This window comes from Condylura cristata, unplaced genomic scaffold (genome assembly GCF_000260355.1).
Source record: "Condylura cristata isolate star-nosed mole 26May11 unplaced genomic scaffold, ConCri1.0 scaffold00014, whole genome shotgun sequence".
Taxonomy (NCBI): Eukaryota; Metazoa; Chordata; class Mammalia; order Eulipotyphla; family Talpidae; genus Condylura; species Condylura cristata.
Genome location: NW_004567115.1, coordinates 38,268,485 through 38,286,076, shown reverse-complemented (window position 1 = coordinate 38,286,076; position 17,592 = coordinate 38,268,485). Strand labels below are relative to the sequence as shown.

General features: G+C 41.2%; 1 protein-coding gene across 6 annotated transcripts in view; it reads right to left on the bottom strand.

Moving 5' to 3' along the window:
* The window catches only part of SORBS2 (sorbin and SH3 domain containing 2), a 194,678-nt gene that overhangs the window by 115,535 nt on the left and 61,551 nt on the right, over nucleotides 1–17,592 (bottom strand). The window contains exon 1 of one of the 6 annotated variants that reach the window (XM_012724888.1): nucleotides 11,749–11,803. The exons of the other annotated variants lie outside the window; for them this stretch is intronic. The gene's annotated coding sequence lies outside the window, so the exon portion shown is untranslated. Of the gene's footprint in view, nucleotides 1–11,748; nucleotides 11,804–17,592 lie in introns of those variants that run through there. 6 annotated transcript variants of the gene reach the window in all.

The window sequence follows — 17,592 nt, the reverse complement described above, 5'->3', positions numbered from 1 at the left end:
TGCATATTTTCAATGTGTGAAAAACCTGAAAAATCACTTCAGGCTGTGAAGAGTGGTACTTCACAATGAATCTGTTTCTGGCATCTGATTGGTGAGAAAAAAAAATAATAAGAGATCGATCAGTAGTTATTCTGTGGCAGAACTTTGAAAAAAAAAAAAAAAAAAAAAAAAAACCATAGTGAAAGAGTAGAGCTTCGAGAGACCCCAAGGATCCTTTTCCATGGCCCTCCTTTGGCCTAAGTTCTTGGCCCTTTCATATTGGCTAAAGTATGGACCACACTATTGATATAAAGTGTCCACAGATCAGAAGCACCTGAATTTTTCTAAATATTCCTTTTCTAAGACTCTACCCAAAGTGGGTACCCCAAATACCAAAAAACCAATTTTTTAAGGTTCAGTATATTCAGTTTATTTCTTTTGTTTAATAGCTGAAGTGGGCCAGAGCTGATTTCCTATCATCATAGTGGGAAGAAGAAAACATTTGAGAAATCAATCAGGCTCAGAGCCACGTACAGGTCTGGTGTATTTTGGGCACAATTTTGCCATAATAGCAAGCAAGTGGCTATCGTGACACAGATGTCTTCTTGCCACCTTACTGCAAACACAGAGAGAGGATTCTTTTGTTCGGCTGCACTTCTAAAACAATCTTATACTTTTTAGAGAAGAAGAATCAATTAATTTTTAATTATTATTCATATAGACATAAAACAGGATGTGTTTTAGATAAGCTTAAACCTAAGCAATGTAAGTTAACAAAACAATCTATTTATATGAGGATCATAAAAAAATCAACTATGAGGTTTTAGGGAAGTCAGGAGAGATTAAAAAAAGGTTCACTGCACCAGCATAAGTATGCACAAATACCCAGAGAAATTAGACACAGATTTGCTTCAGGCACTACTCTTAGTCTTATTCTATTCATTTTCTTAGAATAATTCCCAGTACTTATTAAGGTACATAGAATTTGGGCGTTGGAGGTAATGAGTGTGCCTTATCACACTTGTGGAATTTTGCAATACTTTTTAAGTTGCATCTTAATAGTTCAATTATCTCTGAGGTGAGAAGAAAATGGTAGAATTCAAGGTCACAAAGCAGGACACTGAACTTGTGCCAGAATATGTTAAAGTTCTAGGTTCAGAAAGAATGAGGGCACAGTATATTAAATATAGACTCCAGTGGATTGCAGCCATGTATTTTTAATCACTTTAAACTTTTCTTGGTATGCCTTTTAAATCAAGGGAAGGTACCTAAAAGCGGCATTTTTTTCCCCTGGGATTTTAGCATCTACTTGCAAGCCCTTGGTGCACCGTTCATCGCTCCTCTATTCCCTGTGCCAGTTTCTCTAAAACTGAACATCAGGAGGTCGTTTTCAGGGTAGAGAATATATCAGTCTTTGTTTCAATTTACAAGTAAAATTAAAACCCATCCAAGAAAGTTAATCTTAAAAAGATTTTGGATGTCTTGTCTTAGATATAGATTTAATTTTCTTTCAGGTTTTGGCTAATTTGGGGGGTAAATTTGGATTTTAAGTTGCACTGAGACAACTCTGTGTTTTTATTCAGTGCTTGGGGGTATCTTTTCGTATATTATGCATGAAAAAAGACAAAAGAATGAACAGCTAGTGTATAGTTTTCACAGCTTTCTGAAGGAGCTAATTATCCCTCAAGCTCTCATTTGCTAGAGTGCTGGGACAGTTGCAGAACTGACCTCTGTCATGTTTCCTAGTGCATATCCAAAGAGCAGATTCATACTTCGAGATCACAAGTGATGTACCTACCTAAACCTTCTCTCTCTCTCTCCACTGTCATTTGCACTGTTGCCAGAGGCTTGCCTAAAACCTAGCCCAGTCTGCCATCCCCTCTGTCCAAAGCTTGTAATGATTTTCTGTGGTCCAAGGCCTCAACTGTGGCCCAATTTTGTGTGGCCTCGATGCCATCCAGTGGCCTGCTTCGTTCTCCAGTTTCAGTCTCATCTTCCGCCACCCCCCTCACTTAAGCAAACTCGATCTGCTCTTCCCGAAATCCACTAGGAGCTTCCATGCTGTTGTCCTTACCCAAATATAGACTTTCCTTAGCCTTTCCTAAGTCTCATCTATCCCTCAAGGCTCCCCTCCCTCTGAATTAATTACTCTTTCTTTCTATAGAAAAAGTTTTAATCTGTCCAAATCCTGTAACATTTCCTCCAACCAAAAAGTCTCCGAAATCATGCATGTATTCCTTTCGGCCTTGAACCAGCTTGTTCCAATGTCCAACATATTGACTATAATTACTCTTTCTGTGTTCTCCAAACATCTTCCTTGAGCAAAACTAGACTGTTCATTTCCTTCTCGTCTGTTTCTCTCACTAAAACCTGTGAGAGTAAGGTTAATTTTGTCCTAAAACCTGTGAGAGTAAGGTTAATTTTGTCAACACCATTTATCTCTCATTGTATCATGTTTAGCACTTTGCATACTTTACACACAATATACATTTCTTAAAAATGTGAATTATATATAAGATTATATATAATTGTGTTATATGTTGCTGCTTTATATTTTAATGGAAATATATTTTTAAAGCAATTACAGAAAACCTTTCACTTGTTCCATAAAAAGATCTAGCCATCTATTTTTGAACATTTGTTAATATTTACAATGAACTTCAGCCTTTCATGGGGTAACTGCTAAACAGTCTAATGTATAATCTGGAAGTTACAAAATGATGGGAAACATCTTGCAAGCATGCTTCTACAGAGTCTAGTTTTGGAAGTATCACCCCTGATTCTAGCTTATCATTTGTATTCAAAGGAGAAGCTGCATGACAAAGCTTCAAAAATGTGTTTTTGGCGCCTACTATATAAAACTCATTCTAAAGGATCAAACAACACATGGCATTCTAATATAGTTTCTAGGAGAGCTTCCCTGAGTAGGTTACTTAATTACTCTGAGTCTCAATTACCTTAACCTACAACCTTGGCAATGACAATTCTGCGGTAGGAATCCCAAGAGGTAATGAATCGAAATTCTAATTTTGTGTTTAGAGCATTAAATATTAACTATTGTTGCCACCCTTATGTCTGTGTTTGCTGTTGTTCATATAGTATTTAATACAACTGTTATTAATTTCAGGCTCATTATTTCTGTCATTTTACTAAATAAATTATTATAAGTCTTCTTTTTATAATCTTTTTTTTTTTTTAAAGATTATTTATACATACAGAACTGGGATACAGACCAGAGGTGCAGGGGTGGTGAGAGGATTCACTAGAGAAAAGAGTGGGGAGCAGAACAGGCCAACTGACAGGGTACACGCTGAGGGAAGCAGCGGGCAGGTCAGGAGAGGTCACCACATCATGTGGGTCACCTCCAGGGCAGGCGGGGATCGAACTCACTTCTTAGTGCTGTGCTTTAACTTGCTGCACCACCGGGGAGGGCCCTTATTGTATGCCTTTTAATGGGTTTTCCTGTTTTAAGTCTGCCCCCTAGTCTCTCTCTCTCTCTCTTCCTCTCCCTCTCTCTTTCAATTCTGTGTTGTGATTCTTGCAAGGGCAATCTTTTGAAAAGGACTGGTGACTGTATTATCTATTCATGAATTCCAAATCAAGTCTATTACTATATGTTCCCAACCTAATTTTCAAGATGCTATACTTGCTTTCCTTTCTCATTTTCTATTTAGTCAGACTGAACTTATTCCTGCCTCTTTTTATGCATTTTGTGTTTTGCCTTCATTTGAGTTTAATCACCACAGTTTAGTTGGGTACCTACCATGTGCCAGACACTGTTCTGGGTCTTAGGGGCCAAGGTGATCAACACAAGTCCTTGCCTTCTGGTCACTCGTGACAAGTGCTGCTAGACAGGTAAGGTTTTGAGTTCCATCTTTTCTGATTCATCCATTGGGATCATTTCTAATTATACTAAAATCTCACCCATTCTTAGAGGCCCACCTCAAAGTAGAGATCTATGTAAACAACACAAATTGTTCTCTCTCATTTAAACTACTATAATTTCCTCATCTTACTTAAACATATTGTCCAGTCTGTCTTCAATTACGTTATTTGTGTTTATGCTTTCTTGTTGGCAGGAACCAAACGTTATTCACCTATATGTTCTTCATTGGACTTTATGCCTATTAAGTTTTTAGTAAATAGATAGTGGATAGCAAAGTAACATATTATTGAATTTGACTTAAATAGAAAATACCCAAAGTTTCCATGAATCAAGACATTTAATCTAAGAAATTATTTAATCTAACAAAGTGTACCTGCTAGGAGAGATGTTTAAACTGAACAGTTGAGATTTTAGTTACTACATTTAAAGAGACTTAGGCTATCTATGTAGACATCAATCAATCAATCAATCAATCTATCTATCTGCCTATCTGTCTACCTACAGCCTATCTATATATTTATATATTTTTACTGGACTAAACTTAATTGAATAAATAAGGAAGCTGATTGCTAGTTTTCTTGATATTATTTTCTTACACTGTCACACACATATATAGCATATATACATAACATGTTAGAAAATTATATAAACAGATTCAAGACAAAGGTAAATATAAAGATATATGTGAGCTTGGGCACTGGCCAGAGATTTCAGAAATAGAAATAGTAGAAATGTGCCTGGGAGGAGAGTCTGTTTTTAGCACTCTTATTTGGACATGCATCTTTAAATATAAGATACAATTCTGGAAAGAACACAGAGTCCTGTCAGTGAAGTATTGTGTTGCCTGGTTTTGTATTTACTTGAGGCTATTATAGAGAATCAATACAAGTGTGACAAGAAAGCAAAATCCAATCAACTTGCTTTTATAGACATTCATCATGCTGTTAACAGATTGGGGTCCATGAACAGAAGCTGCCACAAAACTGGGATCTACAGTGTACACACATGTTCATCTCTTTATACTCCTTGACAGTATTTCCATGGTTACTAAATGAGGCATTCACTTCAATCAACACTGATGTGATAGGAATAGCTTCATCAAGGCAAATTCTCCTTCCCTCTGAAAATGGGGCACATTATTAAGGAATGCCCACAGTTTGCATGCACCATGCTCGTTCTTATGTAGCCATAATCACAGCTAACTAAATAGGTGTCAGAGTGGACTTACTGTGTTAATGACTGACTACTAAAGTAATGATACTCACATATTAGAAGATAGAGGATTTTAATAAACTCAGTAACAGGCACTGCCTACACTTGTGTAAGGCAGTTTAATGAGTTAATTTTGTCTGTTATTTCAATGCTTTTGATTCTTTCTAGTTAGTTAAAAACCAACAATTTTGCTGCCAGGTTATTAAATTAAGTCTTTTGTAAGATCACGCCTACATCAAAAAAGAAAAATCCGAAAAAATTATTACATTTCAATAAACTCTTTTATATAAACATGGCCATAGGAAATAAGCTTTATTTATTGAAGTTGTCAAACCATTATGCAAGAATAAAGCTTGATTTCCAACAATATCCCCTGATTAGATTAGGTTTTTTGGATGAAGCCAGGTTTGCCACACATTTTAAGATAAAGCAAGGGTAGTAGCTTGTTCAGGAAAGAGAACTAAAACCAAATATAACCACCACCTCAATCACTCTTTTGAATTCTTGAATCTGCTCCAGATAGATTTTATACTTTCTTTGATGACTAATTCTCATAGAATACGACTGACTTTTAAGATTAAACCTATTTTGTTGGTATAATCCTTGAGAAAGTGTTCAATATTTGAAAAGATACATGGTCAATTTGAAATATATATGGTCAATTTTTTTTTTAAAGATTTATTTATTTGTGCATACAGAACTGGGGTACAGATCAGAGGCTCAGGGGCGGCGAGAGGCTTCACCAGAGACAGAGTGGGGAGCAGAACAGGCAGATCGATGAAGTACACTGCTGAGGGGAGCAGTGGGCGGGTCAGGAGAGATCTGCCACGCCATGTGGTCACCTCTGGGGCTGGCGGGAATCGAACTCATGCGGAAGCAGCTTTAGATTCTCAGTGCTGTGCTTTAACCCGCTGCGCCACCAGGGAGGGCCTGGTCAATTTTTTTTTTAAGATTTATTTATTTATTCATATAGAACTGGGGTACAGGCCAGAAACGTGGAGGGTGAGAGGATTCACCAGAGACAGAACAGGGAGCAGAACGGGCAGATCAACAAAGCACACTGCTGAGGGGAGCAGCGGGCGGGTCAGGAGAGGTCTGCCTCGCCATGTGGATCTCCTCCAGGGCAGGTGGGAATCGAACTCATGCGGAAGTGGCTTAAGCTTCTTAATGCTGTGCTTTAACCTGCTGTGCCACTAGGGAGGGCCCTATATGGTCAATTTTTTATAATTAATTTGTTTTAGTAAATCTGAGGAGAATAGCTTTTGTCGACATTATTGAAGTATTGAAAACATTTTTATTCCCTACAACAAGAGCTTGTGTTCTGGTTCTGTGATTTTACCCAACTAATGAGAGTCCTAAAATGTACCCTGTCCAAGCTCTGGCTCTATCGTCTGTCATTGAGGCAAATGTTTTCACCTGACTGTGGGGTTGATAAGGACCTGCAATTTGTCAAAAAAGTCTTTATTGTGGATGGGGGTCACTTGGAACTGTTTTGGTAAGTTCTGTCCTTTTCATCCTGACTAACCCTGGTTATGTGATGATGTGTGTTCTCAGTTAAATCCAATGAATACTTCTTCCCCTGCATCACCATGGAAGCATGCTTGTCTCTTCTGTGATGGTCAATGAGACTCTTTTTGGTGATGTAGTAAAACCAAAGAAACTTATTTCTAAATCTGATGAAGAAAAATTCTCCTGTATCACCTTGTTATCATACATAATAAGACTTTTAATTTCGAATTCTAAAATAAATCATTGTTTTTTTTAATAAGAAAGAAAATACATGAAGAAGCAACATTATTTTGTGGTCTCCTGTGGGACATTATGGGTTTTTCATCAAATCACACTGTTAGTGTTGGGTTTCAGTGCTTTGGAGGCAGGCAAACAAATGCAAATTCCAGCTGTGACCTCTCAAAGAGGCAGAGATGATGGCTTCATTCTAGCATGACAACTATGCTGGCCACACATCAGCTGAGGATATAGCAACAAAATGAATGTCAGCCCTCTACCCTTCCCTTCCTCAACCAAGAACAGACTGATGATATTCACTTACCACTGGTTGTTGTGAGAATTAAATGCATAGACATAAACATCAGTTTAGCACAGGAAAGAGGGCTACGTGGTAACTGGTCAGCTTCCTGCAGAAAGACCCCATTTCGGATTCACAAAAACTGCTCCTTTATCTCCACTCCCCCATATTTCCGTGAAGTATAAGTTCTGCTGACATTAAGCAAGTAACTAGTTCCTGCTAACCTACTTTAAGTCTCTGGACCTGGAAAACAAAAAGTATCTATTTTTTCATTGACTTTCTACCCATCTGTCTTCGGATGAGCTCAGCAAATGTCCACTCCTCAGAGGATGCCCTTTCAGGGGGCTGGAGACAAGATTTTCTCAATTTCCATTTCTAAAGAAGAGCACAACTAGATGCTAAGTGCCTTCTCTGCCCTTGAGCTAACCTTAATTAGGGGGAAACTCCTAACATCCTGTCGATAGATGACCTTAGTTTTATAGGCACTTAAATCACAAATATTTGGGGTCAGTAAATTCTAGGAAATGGTCCAATCTGATACTTGCTTGGATCCCTAGCTTTTATTCTGTGAAATAATGTAGATCTTCAGGTTCCTGGGAGGGCACTTTATGATTTTTCTTTTTACTTAGTCTAATGACTCACATTCCAGATGTCCCTCTGCCTAATTTTAGAATCATCATGTTCATTTTTTTAGAAAAAAAAAAAAAGCCATAACATTACATGTACAGTATAACTTATGTATTTTTTTCAGGGAACTGAGAAAAATTATAATATTCAATGCAGAAGAATTTCTGACACTTATGAGTAGGAGATAAAATCTTAGTTTTCTTTTGTTGGAGTATGTTGCAACTATTTACTGCAAAATTCCTTGTGGAGTTAATGAATTTACCTCTTCAAAGTCTACTTGATCATGCAGAAAATATTCTCAAAACAATGAAAGTAAAAGTGCAAGATGCAAATCAATATGGATAGTGTAATATCAAATTTTTTTTATTAAAAATGTCACTATAAAAAATGTCACTATGAATTTGTTTAAATCAGGAGGGAAATGTCCCACAAATGTTTATTTTATCATCTCGAGGGTAGGTTGAATTTTTGTTAAAATCCCCTCCTTTTCTCACTGTGAAATATGTCTTCTCCTACACACAGGGACAATACCAGTCAACTGAGAAACTCCATAGGTAATGTGTCAGCACTTATGAATCCTCAAAACCCATGCCAGATATGCATTCAGCGAATTATAATGGGACAGTGATGACTCAGCATTTCTTACATGACATCCAGAGAGAGGCTCTTTGTAGGTCCTTCTAGAAAGGTCAGATATTCCTCCTGAAAACCCTGTATGCCTTTGGGAGGACACCCCCATCCCATGCAGCAGTCAACTTGCACTGGACCAGCTTAGAGCCTGAATGTGGGCACAGCTTAACTAGGAGCTCTGACCCAGCATCCACGAGCTTACAAAGATCTAGGTTTCCAATGCAGCTCCGCCTTTGGGGCTGGGCCCCCAAGTACCTGGCCTGCTTACTGGGACAGGTGAATGAGTATCAGCCGCCAGGAAACCTGAGAGGGGCTTTGTCCTATCCTAGCTGCAGACCTGTGCTCTCCACCTACTTTCCATGGCTACTGATAACATGTTATGCTGATTTCTTTTTCTGTGTAATCATTACCTGAGTATTTTTCCTGTGCAGTGTGACAGAAAGAAGATCAAAAAAGAGTACTCTAGATGCTCATGATACATAGCATGGTGGGATGCTCATGATACATAGTAGAAAGTAAGTTTCCTCCTGTGGAGAAGACTCATGTCTCTGCCCAATTTGCATCTTTTTTCCAACCAAACATCCATTTCTTTCTAGTGATTTGAACATACAACAATTTAGTCCCAGTGGTTAACTGAATCCTTCCCTTCATCTCTGATAGAGTTTACTTCAAGTACACAGTCTTATCTGGACAGAGGCAAATACCAAAGCCCAATGTTGCTTACCTAGGTGGGAATGTTCAGAATAGAACATTCCTCCAAATGGAAAACAACACAGAAGGTTAATACAAGTGAGGAATTTTGGTTGCCTTAGTGTATAGCATAATGCAAAATAACCACCTCACAAATCACATTCTCTTGTATTTACTTAGCAAAATATTTATAAAGTGTCTTTGCCTCGTCATGCCTAACTAAGCTTCTTGGTATTTATTTTTTTTCTGTAGGTCTCTCTTTGTCCTTGCATAAATCTGATGCAATGACCAAGTACTGACTTTCAGAAAGTGAATTCTCTCTCATTCTGTCTATGACTGTCTCTTGCTAAATGTAGAATCAAATTGTGTGCCTATGGAGTCCTAAGGTATCACAGAATACTGCTAAAGATGATGGGGAAAAAATTATGCAATCAGATAGCTCTCCCCCTTACCTCACCCCTCCCCTCAACCCCTCCCCCCGCCCCCGTTATCTGCTACCTTTCCTTGAACAAATAGACACATTTAAAACCTGATTTACAATGGAAGGAATAACAATTTTCCTTTTAACAGGAACATATCAGTAGAAAATGGAAAGATCAATATAGATTGGGCATTCATGAGTTGTTTGCCTGGGGTAAGTAACGAGAGGGCATTCTGTTGCTTTGCAAGTTGTCTGACACAGGGGAAAAGATGCAAAATTGCCTTACAAACTCACGACCATCAAGGGAATATATTAACCTTAAGAAAAACTCATCCTCTTAGAAGATAATATTGTATTTAGAACATCATCTAAATGTGACAGACGATGTCCCAAACATGACCACTGGTACCGAAGAGAAAGTGTGCTATACCTCGGTGCTCACACAGATAATTCTCTAGGGCTTTGGTGCTCATGATTTGCCAGGAGACCAAAGAACCTGGGAAACAGTGAGGGGTAAACAGCCCTCTGTGTTCTGGCCTTACTAGAAACAGCCTTGACCAGGCGGGCCTGATGTGCCAGGGAGACCCTGAGCCAGGCACGGCCTTCCTTGATCCCTGCTGAGTGGGTCAGTTCCTTGGAGATGAAGGAATCAATATTGAGTCTGGGAACTGACAGATGCGCTTTGAGCGCATGATACACACATTAGAGCTGCCTTTTTTCTTTCTGATGACCTAACAGCACAGTGACTTGTAGGGTTACATGTGTCCCCATAAAGATATGTTGGAATTTCAATCCCTGGTACCTGTGAAAGGGACCTTATTTGCAAAGAAGGTCTTTGCAGAAGTCTCAATTTAGGATGCACCCCATTGGATCAGAGTGGTCCCTTAGTCCAATGACGGGTGAGCAAGTGTGGAGACAGACACACCTCATGACCATGGAGATCAGAGTGATGTTGCCACACTCCCAGGGATGCCACCCCTGCAGCAGAAAGAACCTTCCCCCATCTCTGGAGCTGGCCCTGCCCTGGTCAAGAACGTTCATACTGTGAGACAATAGATTTGCTTTGTTTTCATCACCCTGTTGGTTGTACTTAGTTTTGCCAAACTTAGAAAAGGAATACAGACTAAAAGATAGCCTCAGGCCTTATTTTCTTTTGCATTACAAAGATTAAAACAATTTGTCCTGAAGGGTTTTTTCTCTGAGGTAGATTTGAATAGAGTCTTCCGTGATGTATTAGAGGAACCCCAGATGGTGGAATAAAGTCCAGATACTCTTTGGCCAAGGTGATAAGAACAAAGGAGGTTTCAGAAACAAAGAGCACCAAGAAGCCTGGGAGTTAGCAGGTAAAGCAGTACTGGGCAGTGACAACCAGAAGCTGGGGCTCATATCAACCCAACAGCCCCACCCAGCCTGGTGGAGAGCCATGGAACACCCATACGGGCAGCCTGGACTCAGAAGTCAGGCTGCAGGTGTGCCCAGCACTCAGAACCTGCCGCCTGTCCATAAGCAGAGCTGAGACTACATCAGGCTGGGACAAGATGAGAAGGGCAGGAGCTGAAAAGCAGCAAGAGGGAAGGAATTTTAGGCCCTCCCTGGTGGTGCAATGGGTTTAAAGCACAGCACTACAAAGCTAGTCATGGCAGCCTCAGCACAAGTTCGATCCCCGCCCAGGGAGGTGACCCGCATGGCACAGCAGACCTCTCTGACCCGCCCGCTGCTCCCCTCAGCAGTGTACTTCGTCCATCTGCCTGTTCTGCTCCCCGTTGTCTCTGGTGAATTCTCTCACCACCCCTGCACCTCTGGCCTGTACCCAGTTCTGTATGCACAAAAAACAAATCTTTAAAAAAAAAATGAAGGAAGGAATTTTAGGACAAGGATATGACTCAGTTGCAGTTTTCCTCACACTGTTCTTATGATCCCCAGCAAAAGAATCTGTGGTGAAACAAGGCAGAGTGAAGAATCTGAAACTTCACTCTGTGAGGAAAAAAATTGCATCGTTGTGATATCCCTGCTTTTTCCTCACCTGGCTCAGATTTCCCCAGGGCCTCCTTTAAATCAGCTTAAGTCAAGGGTTTCTAGGCAGAACCTCAAGACAGAAATCCTTCTGGGAACAGAGTTGAACTGAGAGTCAAGGAGCAGTCAGAGTATGTTCTTGTTCTTGGTGCCATGATTTTATTAGCTCATTGGGAAATCTTTTGGCTAAAATAGACGCATAGATTTCTCTTTGGCCAAGTTAGCCCCAAGCCCAGGTGGCCTCCCGCCCCCAGTACAGCGTACCTTCTGAAGAAATGCACCCAGATCAGAATGGTATATGAGTCTGTCCTATTCTGGCTCTAGAAAAGAAATGTTACAGTAAGTAGGTGGGTGGGTTCTGTCCTCAAATTGTAAAACAACCAAAACAGCAGTGAAATCCAATAGAGGAGAGCTTAAGTTTATCATGCCATACTTTTTCTTTACAGAATTTGATACCTACTTCTCAGAAACAAACAAAAACTGTGAGAAGAGATCTGCAAACACAGGTCATTACCTCAGTTTGTCACATCCCACCATTCTTCACCACAAAGTAAACAGAGGAGGGTAACTCACCAGCTGCTTTATCCAGGAGTGGGGTAAAGCAGGTAGTGTGACTCTGGAAGCCTTCATTTGTCTTGCTCTATTCACTTGCCTTTCCTTGTCTTATTTAATACAAACTTTCTATCAAAGTCTCCTTACCACTCCCGGGCATCTTACTAGCACGTAGGGACACAGTCAAGCGAACACCACAGTGTTAATTTGCTTTCTGCTAACACACGCTGTTCCTCTCTCCAGTTTGCTTTTCTATCTAGCCCTTTCCAAAGCTCCACTTAGCCAGAAAGGAGACAAAGGAGGCTTCAGGGCAGGAGGGAAGCAAACCCATTCTTGTGTGATGAAGCCAGTATCCCCAGGAGTTCTCACCCATCCCTCGCACCAGCTGCTTTGCTATCTTCTCTCCACCCACCATCAGTTCCCGAAGCAAGAATTCACCCCTCAAAGAATCTTGCCTGGAAACTTCCTTGTCTACAACTCAAATCTCAGTTGCTTAGATTCTTTTCACTAATGGAAAATCAGCTTTCATGGACAGCTGTCAGCAACAAAAAGTGGTGTGGTACCTGCTCTGAGGCACTCAGATGTGCTCACAAGGTTGAACAGCCCCTTTCCTTGTGCAGTGAGTTGTAAGATGTTTGAAGAGCGTCGTTTGTATCTTGTAAACACTGGAATGACCCTGCGGCAGAGATCTCAGACCAGAGAGGAAGTGAGGGTCTTGGGGAGTGGGGGACTTCTTTGGGGGAAAGTGGGTACTTGTCAGGGATCCTTCAAGTTCTTCATGAGGCAGTTGTTTAATCAACCTGTTTCAAGGGATGGTCCTGCTTTTCCAGTGAGAAGCAATGCATATTGCTGCAGGTAAATGAAGTTGCTATTAGCAATAAATAATACTCTATTTTGACACCCTAGCAGATTTACTTCAAATGAATCATAGTAAGCTAATTTTTTTCTCCTTCTAAAGCAAAATATTATTTGCAGTTATCTGCACATTTTGGTAGACAGCTTATTTCCTAAGTGGAGCTCTTTTGACAATAAAAAAAAAGACAAGGCGAACCACACTTATACCTTCACACACAATTTTTCCACGTCTCCATTCTATTTAAACAACATTGTTATAAATAATAGCTGATGCAAATTTTGCTAAAATTGCATCCGGTTCTATACTAAACGTTAGTTAACTGTCATTCCTGGGCTATATCATTAAAGTTATATGTGAGTATGTGTGTGTGTGTGTGTGTGTGTGTACTTTTGTTCCCTTCCTCTGTGGTAGATCCCAACAGTTTACCTACGGATAACTAAAATTCTGTATATGTGCCTGCATGAAATTCAGCTTGCTTCACACTTAAAATTTCCAAATATCCCAGAAAATGTTTAGAATTTAATTTTTATTACGAACTTAAAGTTGTTCAGCTCCTAACAACACAATATGTCATAGTGCATCAAGTTCTTTTTCCAATTTAAAAAAAAATATTTATTTATTTATGCATACAGGAATTGGGGTACAGGCCAGAAGTATGGTGGCAGAGGGCAGGAGAGAGGATTCACCAGAGACAGAGTGCGGAGCAGAACAGGCAGATGGACAAAGTACACTGTTGAGGGGAGCAGTGGGCGGGTCAGGAGAGGTCAACTGTGCCACGTGGGTCACCTCCCTGGCTGGGGATTGAACTCATGCTGCAGCAGATACAGATAGCTTCAAAGTGCTGCATCTTAACCTCTTTCTTATGTCACCAGGAGGTTCCTCTTTTTCCAATTTTTATTAACTCAAGGATGGTGCCATTGATAACTCTGAGTCCCCGATATACCTGAAGACAGAGCCTCCAAGAGGAATTCAGTTGTCATAAGTGCTCCTGTGTATCCTGGAAATTCCATCATCTGAGGAGATTTGACTGTGTCATGGGAGAAGAGACTAGCTGTGGACACCACAGTAAGATGAACTTTGTCACAAACTAGTTTACCTCCTACCTATTCTTCTAAAGACTTGTCTCACCTAGAAATCATTTACCTCAACTAAAAGTCAGCTATCTTTCCCCTCTTCCCTATTAATAAAATACTATTTAAGCTTGAATTCTAAGAAACCTCAGGGAGTTGCTCATTTTGCCCTCAGTATTTCTCACCTACATATGTTTACTTCTGTAAATCTGTTGTTTATCACTTTGGGGGAGCAAGAGGGTCTCAGCTAGGAACATGGAAGCAGTGAGAGAAACTTAGTCTTATTCTCTCACAAAAGTCTTCCCTGGTGGGCTTCCCTGGTGGTGCAAGGGGTTATTTCTCAGCACTATGAAGCTCTCATCAGCCCCTGCAGCATGAGTTTGATCCCCAGCCAGGAAGCTGACCCACATGGCCTAGCAGACCTCTCCTGTCTTGCCGCTGCTCCCCTCAGCAGTGTGTTTCAGTAGATCCGTCTGTCCTGCTGCCCACTCTGTCTCTGGTGCATCCTCTCACCCCCTAACACCTCCGGCCTACATCCCAGCACTTGTATGCAAAAATAAAGAAATCTTAAAAAAAAGAACAAAAGTCTTTCCTGGCTTGTGCGTGCCCTGTGACTATGAAGGCAAAAGAATAAATCTATTCATGAAAGAACTGGGCAATCTGGAGGTGCTGGAGGTGCTGAGTACATGTGAAGATTCAGGAGAAAGTGGGAAGGAAGGTGAGTTTTAAGAATAGTTCAAACAAATGACATTCAGTGACAACCATGTTAATTTCTGTTTTGCACTCTAACAGTCTGAAAATGAGATTTCAGAGCAAACACCTGTCATCAACAGAGTCAGAACTACATTGGCTTGATGGTGACAAGCAGAGGGCATGTACCACACTTGACACCCAGCCTGGTTCCTTCAGATTTGCTCCCAGCATCACCTGCAGCCCAGCGCCTCTCTGGCACGATCCACTCAACCCCAAGGCTCTTCAAAAGTGCTCAAGATTCATTCATTCTTGTTTGTCACCTACTGGCCACAACCACAGCAGAGCGAAAGATGGGCCGTTGCACTTGGGCTCTCTTTTAGCAGTGATGGAGTCAGGAGATGCTAGTCCACACCGGAGGAAACTGAACTTCTCTCAGTAGGAGCGCCTGGCCCCTCGGACCTACCCCTCTCTCCACCATCACTCCTCTGGGGGCTCCCATCGATACCATTTTTACTCCAAATTACATATGATTTAGTACAGTAACGATGGCTGACTTCTGGCTTGCTCTTAGCAACATCTATTAATCTGAGCTCTGTAAAGAATAGTAACCAAGGTGCGCACTGGCAGCCTTCACTGGCATCAAGATTGCCTGCAGTTTCTCCTTTTTCAGTGATTATTGAAAATCTCTCAAAGCCCTGCTTCTTTCTTTCTTTTTTTTTTCAGGGCAAGATAGAAGGAGATGTTGATTTCCAGTGATTGTTTTAGCTTGGCATTTCTACTTAGAATTTCCACTGCTTTCAAGTCTCAGGTTTGGAGCTGAAAAGAGCCAGGCTGATGGCTGCCCTCTGCTCCAGGACTGGAGGAGAAGGGGAAGTGAGATGACAATGGGAAGGCCAGATGACAATGGGGATTGCTGGGTGTCTCCTCTTCCCTCAACCAGTGTTAGGAGTTCGCCCCTGCCTTTAGAATCTGTGCCCTCTTGGGAATAGCTGTCCCACTGAGAGAAAGTTCACTTCGAAGGAAATGAGAGTTAGGGGCCCTCCCTGGTGGTACAGTGGGTTGAAACACAGCACTAAGAAGCCAAAGCCACTTTAGCATGAGTTCAATCCCCGCCATGGGAGGTGATCCACATGGCACGGTAGACCTCTCCTGACCTGCCCGCTGCTCCCCTCAGCAGTGCACTTCATCAGTCGGCCTGTTCTGCTCCCCGTTGTCTCTGGTGAATCCTCTCACCACCCCTGCACCTCTGGCCTGTACCCAGTTCTGTATGCACAAAAAACAAATCTTTAAAAAAAAAATGAAGGAAGGAATTTTAGGACAAGGATATGACTCAGTTGCAGTTTTCCTCACACTGTTCTTATGATCCCCAGCAAAAGAATCTGTGGTGAAACAAGGCAGAGTGAAGAATCTGAAACTTCACTCTGTGAGGAAAAAAATTGCATCGTTGTGATATCCCTGCTTTTTCCTCACCTGGCTCAGATTTCCCCAGGGCCTCCTTTAAATCAGCTTAAGTCAAGGGTTTCTAGGCAGAACCTCAAGACAGAAATCCTTCTGGGAACAGAGTTGAACTGAGAGTCAAGGAGCAGTCAGAGTATGTTCTTGTTCTTGGTGCCATGATTTTATTAGCTCATTGGGAAATCTTTTGGCTAAAATAGACGCATAGATTTCTCTTTGGCCAAGTTAGCCCCAAGCCCAGGTGGCCTCCCGCCCCCAGTACAGCGTACCTTCTGAAGAAATGCACCCAGATCAGAATGGTATATGAGTCTGTCCTATTCTGGCTCTAGAAAAGAAATGTTACAGTAAGTAGGTGGGTGGGTTCTGTCCTCAAATTGTAAAACAACCAAAACAGCAGTGAAATCCAATAGAGGAGAGCTTAAGTTTATCATGCCATACTTTTTCTTTACAGAATTTGATACCTACTTCTCAGAAACAAACAAAAACTGTGAGAAGAGATCTGCAAACACAGGTCATTACCTCAGTTTGTCACATCCCACCATTCTTCACCACAAAGTAAACAGAGGAGGGTAACTCACCAGCTGCTTTATCCAGGAGTGGGGTAAAGCAGGTAGTGTGACTCTGGAAGCCTTCATTTGTCTTGCTCTATTCACTTGCCTTTCCTTGTCTTATTTAATACAAACTTTCTATCAAAGTCTCCTTACCACTCCCGGGCATCTTACTAGCACGTAGGGACACAGTCAAGCGAACACCACAGTGTTAATTTGCTTTCTGCTAACACACGCTGTTCCTCTCTCCAGTTTGCTTTTCTATCTAGCCCTTTCCAAAGCTCCACTTAGCCAGAAAGGAGACAAAGGAGGCTTCAGGGCAGGAGGGAAGCAAACCCATTCTTGTGTGATGAAGCCAGTATCCCCAGGAGTTCTCACCCATCCCTCGCACCAGCTGCTTTGCTATCTTCTCTCCACCCACCATCAGTTCCCGAAGCAAGAATTCACCCCTCAAAGAATCTTGCCTGGAAACTTCCTTGTCTACAACTCAAATCTCAGTTGCTTAGATTCTTTTCACTAATGGAAAATCAGCTTTCATGGACAGCTGTCAGCAACAAAAAGTGGTGTGGTACCTGCTCTGAGGCACTCAGATGTGCTCACAAGGTTGAACAGCCCCTTTCCTTGTGCAGTGAGTTGTAAGATGTTTGAAGAGCGTCGTTTGTATCTTGTAAACACTGGAATGACCCTGCGGCAGAGATCTCAGACCAGAGAGGAAGTGAGGGTCTTGGGGAGTGGGGGACTTCTTTGGGGGAAAGTGGGTACTTGTCAGGGATCCTTCAAGTTCTTCATGAGGCAGTTGTTTAATCAACCTGTTTCAAGGGATGGTCCTGCTTTTCCAGTGAGAAGCAATGCATATTGCTGCAGGTAAATGAAGTTGCTATTAGCAATAAATAATACTCTATTTTGACACCCTAGCAGATTTACTTCAAATGAA